The following is an 18,102-nucleotide window of genomic DNA, read 5'->3' on the forward strand; positions in this document are numbered from 1 at the left end:
GCAATGTCCATCAGCAGTTTCTAGGCTATTAAGGTATCGTCATGTATAAATAGGGGCATTCGCGGCATGAGAATATAATTTTGCCTTTTTCTAAATCACTGGCTAGATCACATCTTTAATATGTTGTGCCATTTTGGCCACCTGTTCTAGAGAAATATATTATGGCACTAGAAAAGGTGAAAAGGAGGGCTACAAGATTGATCAAAAGAATTTAGTATTTTAGTTATGAAGAAAGGTTAACAAATGTAAATCTCTTTAGTTTAGAAAAATGGTGCCTTAGAAGGAATATAATAGGATTATACAAATATATTCGGGGGAAATACAAACCACTGTCTGGAAATCTGTTCATAAACAGGACCATATATAGTACAAGAGAACACACATTTAGATTAGAAGAAAAGAGATTTTGTCTAAGGCAAAGGAAATGGTTTTATCAAGTAAGAACAGTAAGGATGTGAATTTCTCTGCTTGAAGAGGTGGTTTTGTCAGAGTCTATGCAGTTGTTTAAACAGCATTTAATATATATATATATATATATATATATATATATATATATATATATATATATATATATATATATATATTAATAGTAAAAATACTTGCAAAAACATAATATACAGGGATATTATTTTTTAATTAGTGGGTTAATAGCTTCTTGATCCTAAGTTGTGTCACAATTACTTGCATACCTTGTCTATAAACTGTGGAAAATATATTTCTAGTGGCAGAACATATTTTCTAAAATCTGTGTGTTACGGCCTGTAATTAAATAGATGTGGCTTAGTGATTCAGCCAGTACTTGTGAAATATGTCTTAAATCCACTCATGACTCACTTCTGCTTTAGAAAAAGTTTTAGATACAACAGTTTCACAATAATGAAACTATGTCTTTTTTTTTTTAGCTGAAGACATAGTGCAGGGCTAATCACTTACAAATGTAATTTATAGGAAATATTTTTGGGGACAAGGGTCATGTACTTAATATTTTTTTTTATTACCGGAACATATGTATCTTTTGTATTTACCTATAAACTTAGTAAAAAAATATAATATTGTATAACGGGGTTTGATTTAGTTATCTACATAGAAAGCACGTACCATTTGTCCATTGTTGAATAAAATATAAGTTGCAGTCTTACTGACATGAAAGATCACCTGTATCTCCTACTAATATACCAATAGATGTTTGTCACTTGGCTTAATTTATTATAATTATTTATAAAGCGACAACAAGTTCTGTAGTGCTGTACAATGGGTGGACTACCAGACAAGTATTTGTAACCAGACGAGTTGGACTCATGGCAAATAAATGTATAGATTCTAGCATACTTATCAATCTTCTTTCCAGAGTTAATTGAATTAGTTATTTTACAGACTAAGGCTACCTTGCAAAGAAAGACTTAATAGTAATGTTACATTTGAGAAAGGAGGACAAGGAGGACAAGGTAACTAGATATGTGGCCAAAAGATAGATCCATGGATGTGACAGTATGCATTGTTGCACGTTTGGTCATTTTGAACTCAATCACAGACAACACAATTTCTATAATGCATCAGCAAACTATAACAAGCAGAACAACACCTACTCATATTTAGTTAATACAATTTAGCTTAACATATATATGTATGTATATGCCATACTTATTTGCAGGTGGTTCGAACATGTGTCTTTTTGTGGTATGTGAAACACCACTGAAAGTAGTGATAAAATAGCAATCGTCTGGTAGACATTACCAAATGAATAGCAAACGGGAGGAGGCTGATGAACTTCTTTATTCTGCAATAAGTACCGACTTTCCTAAGTAACAATCTCTGGGGATTATCAACATTCATTGATCACAGAGAGAAGGGGCTTTTCACCAAGGTGCCAAAAAATGCACAAATAACAGCATTAGTTAATTAGAAAAAAAAGGGTAATTCTGCACTCTAAATGCAAAATTTTGTTTTACTTAGTAGAAAGGATGGCATTTAATGGTCGGATATAAGAAACGTAACCAGATCCACCATGTTTTCAGGGACTCATATAATTTTGTCATATTTATGAAAATGCATGTAACAGGGTAGCTGTGCAGTATGTAGAATGCATATTCTGCAGGATTCTTCATTGCCTAATTACTTTATCTTATATACCTTCTTCTGAATTCAACACACTACAGGGCAATCCTTCTTATGTGCTGCCCATCAATATGTATTTGTGATATGTGTCCCTGAAAGCATAGTGGATATAGTATCCCTACATAAAGGCTTACACGTCTCAATCACCCACCTGAAGAGAAGGGGAAAAAAGGTTGTTTACAGTCATCATCAAGAACTGAGAGCTTTTGAGACCATGTTAAAAAAAATTATACAATGTAACTAACATAGCAGCAGCAGGTGGTATAATTTCAAGATTTCATTCAATGAGAGTGAACATGGTAATGATATACTTTCTTATTATTCAAATGCATCCTTCTCTGCGAACACTCTGACCTTACAAACAAGGTTGTTTGAATCTTGATACAGCTTCATTTACCAGCAATATTCTGAGTCAGGAGTTCTACAAAAGCAGTAAAGGGATCATAATAACCGTAACAAAACCATTAATACTGGAATGACACACCAATTACTAACATATCCAGGTAAAGGTTAGAACAGGTAGGCTATAAGCCCAAGGTCATGGCCCAAGGTTAAATTAAGAAATTCGAAAATTCAGTCACTCAACTATGTAGGAAAGCTCTCTAGTTGCAAATAATTGCAAGAGAATAGATTGCATTAAATCATCTCTAATACCTCACCCATCGGAAATTAGTATTTCATAAAGATAACATTTTTATGAAATATTCACATTGATTTTGTTGTAATTTCAGTGATATTCCAACTTGGTCAAAAGATATACTAAGACAAAATAGGGACTAAAATGTCTTCGTATTTTTACTACACTTGACAAAGTATGACAAAAGGTGAAGACTGAGGGCAAAATAGAGCTCTTTCTGCGGAGGATCCCGCGGTTTTGCAGAATACTCCATAGACCTCAGATCTATGGAGGATCCTGATGTTAGCTCCTTGCAGATGAAGCACCAGGAGCTGAAGAGGACAGTCAGGAAGGAGATGGCAAAGGGCTGCGAGGGATAGGTTCAGGTAAGTATAACTCACCTTTCCCTATTATCCAAACCAATAAAAGAAAAGCAATGACACTCCAGCACATAGCATGTTTATGGTGTAATGGTGATTTATTAATTCATCCAAGAAAGTGGACAAAGCTTCAACACAAAAATTTGTCTTTATCAAGCTTGATATAGACACATTTTTGTGTTGAAGTATTGTCCACTTTTTTTGAGGACTGAAAAAAGCAGCATCACACCATGAAATGCTATGGGCTGGAGTATTATTACTTTTCTTCTATTGGTTTGGATTCTGTGGAACAAGGATATGGACTCTCGGCACAGGCACCAAACATATTGGGTTTTTCAGTTGTGCCCCTGCATTTATTATAATTCTCCTTTCCCTTTATTCCTCTTCCACAGCACTGCCAGCGGAGTAGTAATTGTCAGGGGTCTTTGTAAATTATGCAAAGATCACAAACTCTGACAGAGATGCTTTGATTGGGATAAATGGCAGATGCAGCCAACAGTGCACTGTTTCCAACTTGTGGGATGGATTCTAGAAATAATCATTATGAAGTAAAAAAAAAAAAATCTGATGACTAAGTCAAAAGTAAACTTAAGAGGTATATTTTCACAGAAATAACTCAAACTCAGAGAGATCAAAATAAATGGCTTCCAAAATGGTTTGTACCACCCCCGAACAAAATAAATAAATAGGAATGACGTGTACCTTTGATCCCAGGATTGACCAAACTGATACATATATATGTTGAAAGTAGGTGATGAATTACAACAGGTTAGATTAAACTTGAATAGGAAAAATAATTATATATTTTTATGACACATACATGGCTGTAACACCAGAGAAATTCTATGTCCAAGTTGTAAATTGTGTCTTTTTTCACAACATACTAAAGATTTTATTGCATATAGTGAGTGTGACATTTTATTGTTATATTTATTAAAAATTGAACTTTTCTATATAAAATGAGCACACAGCCTTCAGTCAGGATCGTAAAAGCAAAAATCCAATTTATGTGACGAACAGAAATCTGTAAAACCCTTTATTTTTTACGAAATTGTTTTGCATCAAAGATTAATCATCTACTTGGATCCATAGTGCTCTATTATATTAAATTCCTTTAAAAATAAGTAAAAAAAAAAAAATCCTGAGACTCTGCTTGCGTATCTGGTGATTGAAATATATTGTATCAATGTGAGCTGCCCATGTGCAAAACTACTAAATTACTATGGCAACGATTCTTTCCTATCTCGTCTGCTCATTTTCTGTTATATAACTTAAATCTTATTACCCTTGATCCTGTCTTATGTACCAGAAAACACTGTGTCTCTTTCATAATTCCATTAATGTTTTAACCACTAAAATGTCCTTTGAAAGTTTATTTCATTGTTACCTACATTTTCAGGATGAACTCTTATCGTGATATAAAATGTGCATTATGTTTTTATTTTTACATTTGAAAAATCCAGATTATTTTATTCCATTTTATATTTTAACAAACAATGTCAGGTAAAGTAGCTGTCTTGGAGAGAACTCTACCCTAGTACTTGAATGTCAAGTCTGCTATTTACTAGGTAACTAAGAAATGTTAATGTATTCCTGAAACCAAGCCGGGTCAGTTTTTCAAACCAGGATTTAACATAAAGATCACCTTTGTCTTGACCTGAAAAATTGATTAAAAAAGAATGCTAATAAAATTTAACTGAACCCCTGAGTCATCCACACAGCTATTTTCTCATCATACATGAATAATGTGAGTGTGAAAAACTAAAACCAAAAAAAGCAGGTAACCCTTTTAAGCAAGTGAATAATCCCCACTACTAATTAACATCACATATGGGCAAAGATGGGCCAATTTTCAAACATATAGGGCTGTAATTTGAACACACTCATCTACCATTCTATGATCAACAGGATGCTGGTGTTATGAAAAATTGTACATGGGAATACAACATAGCAATGTGATTGGCTGAAATAGTCCAAATTATCACACTCTCTTCTTCAAAATTAAATGGAAGAGTTTCTCTGAGTTTATTTCTGCCACAGACACTGATCTGTGAGGATTTCTTTAATTTTACTTATTAAACTTTGGTAGGCCTGAAAGTTTGTATGGACTTCTCTGACATTGGGTACAAGATAAATGGGTAGTGGTAAATAAACTGAAAGTTAAGTAGCACTAGCTTTTACTCCTAGCATTATGGACACTTCAGTGGTCATGGTGCCTGGAGTCTGAATGTGCAGTGTTTTGCCGTGAAAAACTGCCCATGCCGAATTCAACCCATTAACTGCTGGAGGTATAATTTCATCTTTGGCAGAACCATGTCATCAGCTAGCCTGGAACTAGAGCTCAGGGCTGGTTAATGTCAATTCTGTGCAATTATTTTGCACAGTGTGCCAATTCATTGGCTGAAATGAACAGCTGACGCGTTCAGTCACTGAATGGTGTCTGGATCAGCTTCCAACTTTTTTTAAGCTCTGCCGTCAACAGGAGGAGAAATAGCTTAGGAGCACGAGGGGACCCAAGTAAGAAGGCAAACCATTAATACACGGTTTGCTACATTATTGGAGAGCTGGGTCACGGTACTCCTGGCATCAAAAGCACTACAGCATGTAGTGGTTAAGGTACTTGGAGTAACCCTTTAAAGGTGTGGATAGGTTTGTATGTTTAAGGGAAAAAAACAACGCTAAAAAAGTTACTGTTTGAATCTGTAATTGAAATTCTACTTAATCTGATTTATTTCGTGAGAAAAATCCAACATATCCAAACTGTGGAGTAGCAGAAACAGCAAAGTTACATACAAAATGGATTTTGTTTCCTCAGTGTGACTTAAAACCAACAATTAAAATTAGCTGGTGGTAAAAAAAAAAAAAAAAAAAAAAAAAAAGAGAAAGAGAGAGAGAACAAACAGGATTTTAACAAAAAGTGTAAGTTTAATAGAATTACAAAATAAATGAAAGGTGGGATTATTCACATACCAAATAGAGCCTTTGGACTGATGCCCTTATAAACTCATCTTTAACCATAAAATATATACCCGTTACAACAAAAACCTTGAATTTCATGAAAGAATTCAAATAACAACATTTAACACAAAAAAAAACCTCTGACTGCACTGAAAAATAATTGGGTTTGAAAACTGAGCTGAAAATCTCTGCTTCGGTATTTTATCACAAGTGATAATACAGCAACTTTGGAAAGCAGTGAAACACTGAGAGCCCTGTGCTTACCTGCTCTCAGCTCATCATTACTGCGCTAAGCTGGACAGGTTTATGCTGATAGCCGCTTATTGAGCTGCAGTACAGCGACTTTATTAACCCGGAGAGCCACAGTTTTTGTTAAAGCCCTCAAAAACTGTTTTACAAAAATCTGCAACAGAAGGCTCTGAGCTAAAGTGGTTATAGTGCTTAGACCAGGGGTGCCCTAGTAGCTATATCCCCAGATGTTGTAGAACTACAGTTTCCATGATGCTTTGTCATTCTAAAACATTCTAAAGGCATGCAAAGCATCATGGGAGTTGTAGCTTTAGAACATCTGGGGCTCTACATTTTGCGTACCCCTGGCATAGAGTTATATTTGACTAATCCAACTGTAAGAGGCTGAATATATGTTATCATTAATATTAAAATAAAAATAATAACTGCTGCTTTCATAGGAGTACACACAGCAATTACATGTTCCTTTATCAAGCAAACTTTTTCCTGTTTTGATTTCATAGTTCAATTAATAACGATGTCAAATGTAAGCACCCCATTGAACGCTAGCCGCCGTTGCATTATATACTTATGTCATATACCGATTGCAGGAATGTTTCGCCTCGTCTAAGAAAGACTAAGAAACAGCCTTAACCATTTGCAGTGACAGCCAAGAAAAGAAAGCAACAGGCTATCGGGTTTCATGTCACGAAGTTAATGGTAAAATCTTGTTCCAACTCTATTATGTGTTGTTGGATAGCTCAACTTTTTCTCCTTAATGGCTTTGAAAAGGCCTCGGAGCAAGTCTTTGTCTCACTACAGTTGTTAAACCAAGTACTGTAACGGATTTGTAACAGAGATCATTTGCAATGAATTGTCTTTTTTTTCATCAAATAGTGTACAAAGGACAACACAACTAATATTGCAGCAGAATACTAAGTCAGTTGTTACAGTGAAAACCAAAAAGGAAGAGTCAGTTGTAAACCCTTGTAGAGATAGTGCAAAAAATGTCACCACCGAGAATACAATGTTTCACCCACTTTGAAAAAAAATCACAAGGAGCCATTTAGTATTAAAGTCACAAGACGATCCAACCAAGATTAATGAGTCCAACAGTATACTGTTTGTATGTAATCAAACATGTTTGATTCTTTAAAAAAAAAAAACACCAGCATGTAAGCGTGTTAGAACTGGGCTCTCTTGACCTCTTTTTCTATAAGATGAGTTTGCTGATCAAAATGAATTTCCTATGTTTTTCAAAACCATTTAACAGCCCAGTGGTATATTTTGGAAATGTGACCATATGTATAAAAGAAAGACTGCTTCTGTATCAAGGAATCTCCATTAATGCAGACAGATTAGATTTTTTTCTGGAGAGTAAAGACTGGGCTATAATCCACCGATGCACAATACAGTAAACCTTCTGATGAAAATCCTTCTGCTATTCCATAGGGACAACAGCTATTGGGTTATCTCCTCTAACAATATAAATCCCTTAATGTAAAACAATGAAAATTAAACAGAAAAAAAAAACACAAGAAAAGTGGCTTATAGTTTCACAGCCATAAACTCTCTCTGTTGCATATCTGCAAAATGGCAGTGGTTCTCAAAGTTGCCTTCCTACACCACCAATAAATCAGGATTTAGAGTGTACCCATTTATGGACAAAAATGGGGGACACATGTATAGGCACTGCAGTGACATGGGCATTTTGGAAAGGTTTGTGAGAAGACCTCAAAATGTGTAATTTGTTTTAACAAAGCCTGGCCCCCAAAATAATTATTGTGTGATGTAACTAGTGGTCTCACTACGACGTGGAGTTTAACAATGATGTTTATTCTATCAGACAGGGTATAAGGTTGTTTAATATAGTTGTTTAAAGATTTATGTTTATTAGTACAAACACTTTGTAATGCAAAATCTCTACATTTTGTTTGCTTGCATTCCATCGATTTATGATTCCATAACTCCAGCTCTCATCCTTCTAGCACTTATTTGTAACACATAACTAGACGTAATCCATGTGTTAATCCCATAACTAAACTTTGGCCCTATGCAGCAATTCCTAGACAAACATGTATTTTAAGTTCATAGAACAATCCTGGTTGAAGCTTGAATACTTTCACAGTGGATGTTGGTGACTCCAGCTTCCTTAACCAATGGTGTCTTTGTGGTTAACTTAACACCAACAAACCTAACAGTGAGAAAACAAGTATCACTAAGTAAATTAAAAGTTCTTCTCTATACACTAAACACACACAACAAAATAGTTTTATCCATAAAATGTATAAGCATCTGCATATAACTATTTGTATTATTATACATAGATGTGCATGAATGTGACCGATGTCTTCGGCTTTCAACTAATTCAATCTTCATGGATGACTTGTACACTTTGTCAAAGATATATGAGTTTAAGGAACAAGAAAATTAATTCTGTATGGTACTAGAACGCAAATAGGAATAATAGATGATCAGCGTAGATCATTGTTTTACCATGAGTAAACATCCAAACTATAGGGGCAAATTGATAACCTGCATGTACAGAGACGTGAGAAGAAAAATAAGGGTTATTGGGTTCTAAGAGATCTAAGAGTTGGGGAAGAAAGGTGAGTTCAATACAAATATTGCTATGAGATTCACTGATATCATATATCACTTAGCGGATTCTACACATGGCATGTATATATTTCTAAATATTAGTGATCTAGGCAACTCCAGAAATAATGAGTGATTTAAAAAAAGAAAATAAATACCCCAAAGAGCATAAGCTAGGACATTTATTATAGATGCCCCCTCTTCCACTTTACTGCAAGGCTACACCAATTAAAATAATTAATAAATATATAAAATGGAGCTTTATCTATGTAGCAATTAATGAATACAGGTATAAAGATCGTATAAACTGCGTGTTATGAATTGCATTAAAACACCTTGGGACACAATTCATGTTTAAAAAGTTAGTACCAGTCAATAAATAAAATGCAGGGAAACAAATGTCACCTAAATCAAAATGAAATTCCATAGTACTAAGTGTAAATGGTGGATTGAAAATAGAACACAACATGCTTTGTTGAAATAATGTAGAACATTATCATGTTAGAATGTGACAGGTTCATTATATGGGAATGTTATTTTCCTTAGGCTTCTGGATGAACAGCGATTGCACATCTGAAGAAGTCTGCCTAACTAATTATGTTTCCCTTCATATTTTATTATGTATTATTATTATTAGCATTTATATAGTGCCAACTTATTTTGCAGTACTTTATTATTGTAGAATGGGGATAACCAGATTGTAAGCTCTTTTAAGCAGGGTCCTCATCACCCTATTGTTACTGTAACATTTTATAATTGTCTCATCTATTGTTACATTTCCTCCTTGATAATATTGTAAAGCGCTGCAGAATATGCTGGCACTATATAAATGCCAATAATAGTAATAATAATAATAATAATATCTGATAGCAATTAATTGACATACAGAATATTAACAAAAAAGGCCCATGTCAATAGAGCTCATTGCTTCATAATTTTGCAATTAAAAATAAAATAAAAAATAGAATACAAAACTGGTCATGCTAGCTCATAAGAAAATACTTCCGATCGTAAAAGTTCAATTCAATCCAATATGGACCTGGTTTCAATTCACATTTTACTACAAACCAAATCTAGAATATGGGTCACTGCTTCCATGCTTAAACTGTTTCTGGGCTGTCACTTGCACAGTTAAGAAGTGTTAAAAAAATGTTTAACCCCTTAAGGACACATGACATGTGTGCCATGTTCCCTTTTATTCCAGAAGTTTTGTCCTTAAGGGGTTAAACCAGAGGTGTCCAAAATTTTGATCTAAAAAATGTTGCTGAGTTACAACTTCCTGTCCAAAAAACATTCATCTGTATGCCATGAAAATGGTGAATAAATTACTAACTCAAGAATCATTGAGTGAAAGTATCAAGAAACAGCTATTATTAGTTTCATTTTCTGATAGATCTCAACATTTGTTAAAGATGTAGTGGCCTTTCGAAGTATATTTACATACAGCATATAGCATAGTTTAACCGGTGCAGAATTACAATAATTTACAATTAAGCAGGTGGCAATATACAATTTTACAATGTATGTATTAGAAAAACAGTTATGTAAAAAAAAAAATTGTAAATCGTCATATTTGTTAAAACATTCTACAAGATATAAAGACCATGGTTATCAATAATGCAATTAAGCATTTTAGTTAATCAATCAGAATTCACAAGACCTGTAAGATATTAAACAACAGTTATGTGTACCTTTACATTATTGCTTCTTTCAATCTACTTCTGTTGAACCATATGTTCTCACATAAATGAGCAACGCAATTGTAATCAACAACTTGTATCAGTGATTGACAGATTAATATAATTTAGTGCCAGATTGACACATTTAAGAAGCAACCTAAAATACTGTAAGTACTCTTTAGAACTCTCCAGACAGCTGAACCACACTAGTCAAGCGTTTTGTTTTTTATTTTTTTTACCATCAGATGCTTACATACATGATGTCTCTGTTCAGCTGTAACACTATATTTTTGTTGATTCACAGTGGCCTACTAACCTTAGTGACTATTTGACATCTACTCGTAGGACTTACTCATCCATGGTATAGCAGTTATCTACTAATCTATTATTACTAACACTTAGCTTACCTTAACCATGCCTTATATTCGCTGCCTTTTTGCCCACATTATTAGCCATGTTCGAAGACATGAATGTTAGCCTGTATAGTTTAATTCCTATATAAAAAAAATATGCAGGATTCTCAACGTGTAATGCTACTTGTTCGTCATTTTTCTTGTCTATTCCAGTCTTGTTGAAATGTCATTACGAGCTTGTGAATATCAATAAAACTCTCCAGAGTTGTATATAAAACACAAAAGAAAGTGAACACACTGGCAGCCATAATTCGATCGAACCACAGTTCTCTAGTTCCTGGTGTTTGTCCCCCCCTGAATTGCATTAGACATGGTGTTATCACTCAATATAATATTGTGTTCCACTACCGTCCTTCTGCATCCCTGCAACACTACGTAAAACTGAAACTGAATGTCTCATTTAGGACTAAAACTTATATAACTCTCAGCCAGACATTGACAGCAATGATTATGGAGAATGTTCTACAACAGATGGAGATCCACAGAGATAGATATGCAAAGCCAATACGTTCAGTAAACATTATACAAGACAGTAATCATACAATCACAAGACAGTTCTTTTTACAAACACTGTCCACTTCCAGAACTCAAAGAAGCTGCACCAAAAGACGTGTGATTAACTGCAATGTATGTGACTGGCATGTTCTGCTCCTGGTTTATCCACAGTCTATTGTCAATACAGTTGAGAGGGCATTGCATCTATCCATTCATTGCTTTCTGAAACCCAAAATCTCTTGGACACCATGTCTCACGTAGTACTTACTCTACTATGAAATAAACTAAGTTAATGCCTTACATTGTTTACAAATTGGATTAAAGTCACCATCCCATTGTATCTTGTAATGACAATCAGGGAATCATAATTCCAGAAAACTCATACAGCTTGCTCTTGCTTAAAGGGTTACTCCAACCACCACAATCACTTCTGCTTTCAGATGTGGTCATGGTGCGAGCATTTTGTATGTGCAGTGTTTAAGTTCAAATGATGCCAATACAAAAATTCTCTGATTTTGTGCCAGTGTGTAATTACATGTCTGCCACGCATGACTTAGGCACAAGGGAACTCCGTTAGTGCTTCTGTAATGTGAAGCCTATAGGAGTGTGTGCACACAGCTTGCTTGCACGCAATCCAATACTCTAGTTGGTCTCTCCTTTCAGAAACACTCCCTGTCTTCTAACATTGAGCTCATTCCCCCAAAAATGTTGTTCACTGCCTCCAGTCCAACCCTTGGCCCTATGACCACTCCAAGTTGGGGCGCATCCCACACATGCTTCCAATGTGCAACAATGATTCTCTATGAAAAGCTTATGATTGGACCTTGGACCAAAACAGAATGATGCGACATGATGAAAAAGTAAGCAGGGAACGCTCCAGGGAGAACGTTCCCTGGCACTGGATTTCATGTAAGTGTTTGCCTTTTTTATAGTTTTTTTTTCCCCAAGGGAGTGCAGTGAGAGACAATAGCTTTTATGCCATGTAGAGCAAAATAACATGGGTTAACAATCAGTTTGAAGTAAGTAAGCCTTTAAGAATTTGAAATAGAACTCCATGTATGTAAATCATCATTTGTAGGATAACATCACCAAAACATACCAGGTCTTATTCTTAAATATTACATATGTCTGTAAACTCACACATCTCAGAGCAAAACAGAGCTAGGTGAACATTGCGAATGGACTCAAATAGCTTGCCTTTTCGTAGACTCCACTCAGGACTCAAGCATGCTAGGAGCGAACCACTGCCATTTGCATATTGGACAGATTCCACCAAAAAAGTTAGTTCAGACTCACCGCATCAGAGTACAGTACATCTGTACTGTTCAGCCTTTGGTGGGCTTTGTCAGTGAGGGGTAACTGACAATTCATATCTCCAATTTCATACTCTGCCCTCCAACAGCTGTTCATGATTGTCTAATATAAGGTTTATATATACGTATATATATATATATATATATATATATATATATATACACATACATATATATACACTCTGTATTTATCATGACATCTCTAACATCCAAAACAATTATTTTGTTTTGAATGTTGGATTAAATTTAAACAGACATGTTCTATATTCTCGTAAAGTTAACAAGAGGCAGAAGCCTATGCTTCCAACAAAATTATATTTCCAGAAAACGGCAGTATTAATTACAAAAAAAAACGTGTCCACCCACACCACTCTAAAAGAAAAAAATCTATTTGTATCGGTAAGAATCAAATCCATTATTCTTTATGTTGTGCAGCAAAACTCGCTAGACATTAAAAACACTGTTTACAATCCTAGTGTAAAGTGTTATACTGTGATGTGAAAAAAAATCAATTTATTGTTATATGAAAAATAAAATAAAAAGATATATCTATCTATCTTGAGAAAAGTACTTTCTACCCATTATATTGCCAGAGCAAGGTGTAACTTTCTGAAGTGGTTGTCAGTTATTATATCTCAACCTATTCTGCAGTAATTGAATATTTACCAAGACTGCACTTCATCTGGGTGTGGACAGTGGACTTTACAGGCAAAATCCACACTTCGATTTCAATCTAATATGCTAACAGTTTTATACCAACACGCATAGACAACCAGGTTATAAAATATTAATGCTGATTGGACTTGGTAGAGCTTGAAACAATTTAGCAACAATTCAAACTCTACTTTTATGGAACGCATTTAATTTTAAGTTTTCATTTTGAAATGAAAACACACAAATATAGATATATTTTTTTTCTTTTGCAATGGATTAGGCAAAACTGCAATTTAACCCACAGAAGCTTTTAAGGCAATAAAGTTTGAAAACAATATATTAAATTATGCAATAATATTTCTGACATAAAAAGGTACTAAAAAATGCAAAAGGATTTTTTTTTCTTATCCACAACTCACCATCATAATGGGAGAGCCCATCAATTAATTATTTACTTGACCTCAAATTTACCTTGTCTTAAAGGAGACTAAAAATAGCGATGAAATAAAGAGGATCAAAGACAATGTTTAGCTTTTCTCCCATGGGTATTACACAAAAAATTAGTAATAGAGAAATTCAAACTTGTATTATAAAAGTGAATTTCAACATATATATCATAAAAACCTCAGGTTATTTAAATGTGCATAGCGAATTGGAATAGTGCACAAGTAACTTTATCCTTTGATTTTTACTGTATGTATCAGGGCTGATGTGTACAATAGTCATTGCTGCCGTCCAAGGGTAGTGAGAGTTTGAGCGCAGGGCTTAATTTTGCATGTTTGGATTTGCTTTTGTATTACACAGCTATGTTACAGTGCTGCCGCCCATCCCATGTGTTCCCTATTACGGTTTAGAAAAAATACCCCTATCTGTCTTAGATATTGTACCTTTTACCTGGAAGCTACAAGGTGCATTGATAGCACAGGACTCACCTACGAGGTTTTTGCCTTGACGTGGTAAGTAGAGTACACTTTAATGGCACAATTAAATAACTTCCAGTTATATAAATGTGCATAGAGAAAAAAAGGTAGAGTCGCACTCAGCCACAACAATTCAGCCCAGGGTGCTACTGAGCATGGGTCAGCAAAATCTCAGGCACTCACTGCTTGATAAAGACCTTAACAGGTCGAAACGTTGCAATAAATCTGCCTGGAAACAATCGCAGTGAGTGCCTGAGATTTTTCTATTTATATAAATGTGCATCTGGGATAGTGCGCAAGTATATTTTTCTTTGCTATATATTTAATAACGCTTTAAATGCTTCTACCATCGATTTGATTGAGTGCTCTGTGTACCTGGGAATATGACTTTAGTTTATTTCTTGTATACTGGAAAATCTCCCTAGATATTGCGGGCAGTAAAGTTGCATGCATTAATTGAACAGACAAATTAGGTTCTATTGATATCTCTGCAGTTTCAGCACTTTCACTCCTTGCACAAGTACACAGGAGCAAAACAACAACAAGACGCCATTGTCTTAGCTAAAGAGTTTACTGCAATGCCCAAAGCCAGACCAGTCACTTTCACTTAATTGGAAATGTGAAATCATACAGAAGACCCAGACAGTGACCGTACGCCACACCCTTAACTAACAGTGCACAAGTGATGTCACAGCATCCAGCAGGCTTAGCTCACTATTCCCAGTGCTGGTTACAGACCTCCCTGACCAACATCAGTAGGGTGGGAACAAAACATTTACGTTAAACTTACCCTATAGCAACTTACATTGTTTATATTGGACATTGCCTTACTGACAAATCAAACCCGGCATATTTAATGGGGGGAAAAAAAGCACAATACTGTTTTTAGCTTTTTTTCTCAAAAGGGTGTGGTTATAAGCACAAGATTTGCCTTTTTGTCCGTAACACTTATGACATATTTCATAAACAAATTTCAGATCGGATACAGTGGAATTCTAAACAATAAACAGATATGACTGTATATTCCTTAGTTCATTATGTAGCACTCCCTAAGCTATCCCTTAAATATTTTAGAGGAGTAACCAGTGTTTTTTTTTTTTTTTAAAAAAAGTGATTTTTTTTTTGCTCACACTTCTTTTTTGTGAAGTGCTATTTCAGCTTGTTCTGAGTTTAATGCAAGAAAAAAAAAACTTTATACAAAATTACAACTAAAACGCAGCAAAACAGCTCAAAAGTCTACTTTCACGTCCACATTTTGCAATCTTTGAATGAATGAATGAAAGTACATTTGCAACAGAAACTGCAGGCAGGACATGAACATATCTCTCTTTTTTAATGTGTGCATTCTCTGGGCAACAGGTCTTGCTGTCACACCCATTCAATTCTTTAACACATACTCTATTCTTTAATCATAAAAAGAGATCTTAAGACTAACACTGTCATTATTTACCCCTATAACAGCAGAATAAGAAAGAACAGTGCAGGCTTTGGAAAAGGTCAACTTGAAGGAAAGCTTAAAGCAGGATGCTACAGGAATGAGCACAGCATTCACAGCATTATGTCAAATGATGCTACTGAGCAATACTGTACAGTAAGGATACATTACAGGATAACTAATGACACACCAGCTACACTGCAGCCAGCATGACAAAGCTGAGGCACTGTAACTAAACTATTTGTAGGTCATGTTCAAAAACTTGAAAAATAAAATAAATATATATGTATATATATAATTGCAACATATTAATCAAGCAGAATTTTTAGGTTCATAGAAAAAAAAATTAAAATTTCTCTTGTTTTGTAAAAAACAAATGTTATCACAGAAAATTCAAACTTTACATGTACTGCACATAAAACTGTTATCTTTATCCCATGTATATTGCTCCCAAAGGACAAACAAGCAGGCGATGTTAGCTGCAAAAGTAATAGACAAATAAGCTGTGCTTTAAGCATCACTCAAGGCAGCAAGCAGCAATCACCAGGCAGAGAAAGTCAGCAAACTAGTGGATTTCAGTTACTGTAACAACACACTCTTCTATAGCTCTCATGTTGCAAGTGTGCTTAATGAAAGCCATATGTTCTTGACTAACTCACCAGATTTGCTTTTCCCCCAACAGAGGTCCCGTGAAGAGCAGCTATGGGGAGGAAGCTGTCAGGGACTATAGAGGTTTTGGGAGTGAGGAGGAGGATGCTTAGCTGGAAACAGGGAGCGCTGGCACTGCAGAGGTCCACATCTCCAATTTACTATCTCACCACACCCACCGCATTGCAGAAGCCAAGGGCTGAGAGATGATCACAAGCAAAGAGCTCAGTGACCAAGATCACCAAAGAAATACAGTCATGGTGGCACATCCCATAGCAAAGTCAGCAGCCAAGTCACATAGCCTCCCCCTCCTTCCTCTCCCCCTGTCCTCCCATCACTGATATTACCAGCATGCAGATTTAGGACAGAGGAGGGCAGGTGAAGGCCACCCCTAAAATCCTGACTGAAAAAAGACATACATCCTACCTAGAACGTTATCTCCTATGTTCCAATCACATAGTACCGGGTGTTTATCTATTTACTAACACTGCAAGAGGAGGGGGGTAACCTGATCACTGCAGCCTGGTCTATCCATGTAAAGTGATCCCCAGGGGACCCCAGGCATGCCCTCTCACAATCACACATCCCCTCCCCCTGCCCAAATTCAGCCGACATGGGGACATTACAGTTACAGCAACAACAAAAAAATAAAGCTTCCAATTTAGAACATGGCGCCTTTTATTATTCTATACATTGAATAAAATAATCATTCCCCCCCATTCCCTGTAATTGCATTAGGGAGAGAATACACTGAATGACCCCCCTCCGCCCGGGGAGGTGCTGCTATGCCGACATGTTGGATGGATGCGCCGTGCAGGGCAGGCGGTGAGTAGTACATACCGGTGATTGCCCGCAGACTGCAGCCCGGGGAATGCCTGGGAGATCAGGTCACACGGGTGGACTGCACAGGACAAGCTGCCCGGCCCAGCGCACAGCAGACCAGCCGCAGTGAGAGCAACCTCCCCTCCTCTTCGCTATACGCACCCTCTCTCCTGCGCGTCATAGCCAATAGCGAGCCAAGGATAGGACATAGCCCCGCCCATAGAATGGGAACGCACCAATCACCTACTTAATAGTGGCCCAATATCTCAATAGTGGCATCCCTGTAATCACTGGCACTAGAGCTGGATGTAACATTATCAGTAGGTATTGTAGAAGCAGCCAGGAGTTAGTTCTGCATATATGGCACTGGTTACATTTAGTCTTATTCACATTCCACTACTGGATACAATGTATGCGTTCAGTGTGTTCTATATTTTTATAATGTTATTGTTATAATATTTGTTTAGATTTGTTCGGCCTGCAGACCATGACTGGGGCTTTATTCCCTAAATAGATTCATTGTAACGAATTGAAAACCGAAATGTAAAATTCTAGCTAAAATGGATGAGAGGGGAATATTACCCATCTCAACTTGGGTAATTTAGGTTGAATTTTGAAATTCTGTTTTCCATTTACCACAAATGTGGTTCCACCAGCTTAGAGTATTGTTCTCTATCACCTCCATCAGTCCTCAACAATCTTTCTACACAAATTATTGTGTGTCTAAAGGAACATTATAGTGTTAGGAAAACAAACAAGTATTAGGTGTTGGGACTACAAACGTATTCCTAACACTATAGTGTTCTACTAACTATTTAGATGGACTCC

At 35.8% G+C, this 18,102-nt stretch overlaps 1 protein-coding gene across 23 annotated transcripts in view; it reads right to left on the reverse strand.

Annotated features, from left to right (window-relative positions):
- Nucleotides 1-17,425, reverse strand: part of EPB41L3 (erythrocyte membrane protein band 4.1 like 3) — a 237,699-nt gene extending 220,274 nt beyond the window's left edge. For 9 of the 23 annotated variants that reach the window (XM_063451533.1, XM_063451532.1, XM_063451534.1 and 6 more), the window contains exon 1: nucleotides 17,293-17,422. The gene's annotated coding sequence lies outside the window, so the exon portion shown is untranslated. Of the gene's footprint in view, nucleotides 1-16,463; nucleotides 16,646-17,292 lie in introns of those variants that run through there. The other 14 variants (XM_063451521.1, XM_063451527.1, XM_063451525.1 and 11 more) reach the window with 7 other exon arrangements.
- Nucleotides 17,426-18,102: the final 677 nt, after the last annotated feature.

Source organism: Pelobates fuscus, chromosome 4 (genome assembly GCF_036172605.1).
Source record: "Pelobates fuscus isolate aPelFus1 chromosome 4, aPelFus1.pri, whole genome shotgun sequence".
Lineage (NCBI taxonomy): Eukaryota > Metazoa > Chordata > Amphibia > Anura > Pelobatidae > Pelobates > Pelobates fuscus.